The sequence below is a fragment of the Pipistrellus kuhlii genome, unplaced genomic scaffold (assembly GCF_014108245.1).
Source record: "Pipistrellus kuhlii isolate mPipKuh1 unplaced genomic scaffold, mPipKuh1.p scaffold_m20_p_3, whole genome shotgun sequence".
Lineage (NCBI taxonomy): Eukaryota > Metazoa > Chordata > Mammalia > Chiroptera > Vespertilionidae > Pipistrellus > Pipistrellus kuhlii.
In genome coordinates, this window is record NW_023425529.1 from 86,686,555 (window position 1) to 86,689,079 (window position 2,525).

General features: G+C 38.3%; 1 pseudogene; it reads left to right on the forward strand.

The window, feature by feature from the left end:
- Positions 1 to 1,694: 1,694 nt before the first annotated feature.
- LOC118729567 lies at positions 1,695 to 2,211 on the forward strand (annotated as a pseudogene).
- Positions 2,212 to 2,525: the final 314 nt, after the last annotated feature.

A 2,525-nucleotide genomic window follows, 5' to 3' on the forward strand; every position in this document is an offset into this window, starting at 1 on the left:
TGGAAGAAGAAAGCTGTGTTTATCCGTTTGGGCTTGTGGCTTACTACAGAAACAGGTTTGGTAGCAGTTATGCAGTTATGTTTTATGTTGATTCGTTTAATTGTTTTCCTCTCTCCCACTTACTCCTAACCTCCTCCCCATACTTTATATGAAGGCCACTACCCATGGCTAACATTTAGACTTGAGGTTGGACTATGACTGAATTCAAATCACTGTGCAATGATACAACAGTTAGTAGAACTTATGAGATACCCTGTTCTGGGAAAAGATAAGAGTGGATGCAGAGAGCACCTGTACCAGATCTCTTCCATTTGCCCCAGCCAGCACTCTGCAGATCTGAGGGAGGCCAGGAGGGAGGGAAGGGGGGAGGAGAGGAGGAAGAGGGGGGAAGGTGCTGACCTGTATGGCCTGCAGCAGTAGGCTCTCCTGACCTCAAGGTTCTTGTTCTATTCGGCCAATGGGAGACATCAGTAGAAGATCAAAGAGTGGGAGAAAAGTGAAGTTGAGGTCATTATTCCCCTGATTCTCTTCTTGCTGAATCCCTATGGATTGTGTCCCTCCACTATGAGCTCCATACAGCCCTCTGTCTGAGTTTTGGTAACCATTCCTTCCCTTTGCCCATTCACCAAGCCCTGTTGTTATTAACTCTAGAATAATGCAACATTCTATGTTTCTTTCACTAAACCCTGCCTACGCCTTTGTAATAGTCTCTTTGTTAAACTGTCCTTCAGTACCTAGTTTGAGGGTGCCCTGTTTCCTGCCAGGAACTTGACTGATACAACCAGGCCCTGTGCACAGCACTGGAGTTACAAAAATAAAGAACACATAGTTCTCAACCTTGAGGGACTGATGTGTCTTATAGGAAACATGTGAGATACACTGTTGGCTTAACTGGATAATTCTGGTTCAGAGTCTCTTATGATACAGTAGTCAAGGTGCAGACCGGGGCTGCAGTCATCTGAAGGTTTTACTGAGCTAAGGATTGGGTGTCATTTTTTAAAAGTTTTCCGTATATTAATGATTCCTTAGGTGAATATTTTAGGACAAAATGACATACTCAATTATTTCTAATTCATTAATGATAGACTTTTAATTGACTTCATTCAATCATTCATTCATTCCATTTCCAACTCTGATGATTGAATGTTCTATTTTAGAAAAATTATGTTTATGAATTCTTCATTTTTCATAGAGGTTTTAGAATCTTCTAGAAACATATACATTCTTCCTGCTGGATTTTCACTGGGCTTCTACATAATGAAATTAAACTCTGAGTAGCATTCTCCCTAAAAATTTCACACCAGACTGCTTCTTTTGGAACTAGACAATAGCATAGGAGAACAAAATGAAATAGTCTAGACCAGGAAGAAAAACATATATTTTCAGCTTATATTTTATTAGAGGTGACTTGCTGGTCAGATTATATGTTAAAATTATCCAGGATAAAAAGAAGAATGAGTAATTTTATGAAAATATTCCTTATTTAAGCACTTTCCTGATTAATTAAGCACAAAACTAAAATTCTAGATGACTTCAGCCCTGAGCCAGAAATAGAGATCTCTGAGAAAGAAGATAATCACCAAGAAGGTCCCTTGGTGGCTAACCGGGTTCTTGGGAGCTACTGAGCTGGCACCAAGGACCTGCTGGTCAAACTGCGGCACCTTTATAAGCGGAGTTGATCACAAGACAGACAAATGGCTGAAAATGCTGGAAAAATAAAATAAAATGGAACACCATTCTTAGCTCATCTTTTAAGAGTTGTGAAGTTGCCCTAAAAATTGGAGCCTCAGGTTCGATATTCAGATTCAGTGGAAAATGGATCAATTATATTTTTTCTTCCTTGAGTTGTATTTTTATTAATAAAGGCTTAAGAATGCTTTATGTCAGTCAAAGAAATATTCCTATCTAAAGGTGAGAAGTTTATTAACATTCACCAAAATAGTTTTTTTTTTGGTCTGTCTGTTGTCTTTCATGGGCCTGAGGAATGGAAACTGATGTCCGGGATTCAGCAGAGATTCCTGGGTAGCATCTTACAGATACTTCCTGGTTGTATGGTTACCAAAACTTCCAATAGTAAAGCTATTAATCGTATGTGCATTATAGCTAAGAGCACCTCCAAACTATACATAGAGAGTAGCTTCATTTTTATTCTACAGAATAATAATAACTAAAGCTGACATCCTTGAGCAAAGTTATATCTTCAAAAGATAACTGAGTGATCCATTTAACCCAAATTAGAGTATCAATTATAAATGTACTTTTGGAAGAATATTAAAATAAGCCAGTTGAATTACAATGTCCAAATACATATTTACTTCAAAGATTTTAAAATTTTACATATATACAATTTAAACAAATAAATAAAAACAGCCTAGCAACCATTTATAAACAGGGGCCTCTCATGCAAGCCACATTTCAGGGAGAAGCCTGCACTGAACTGCCTGCCTGCACCATATTCCTGCCATCTGAGCCAGCCCTTATGAAGGAGTTCCTGGAATCCTATTCAACCAATAGGCCTGAGACTT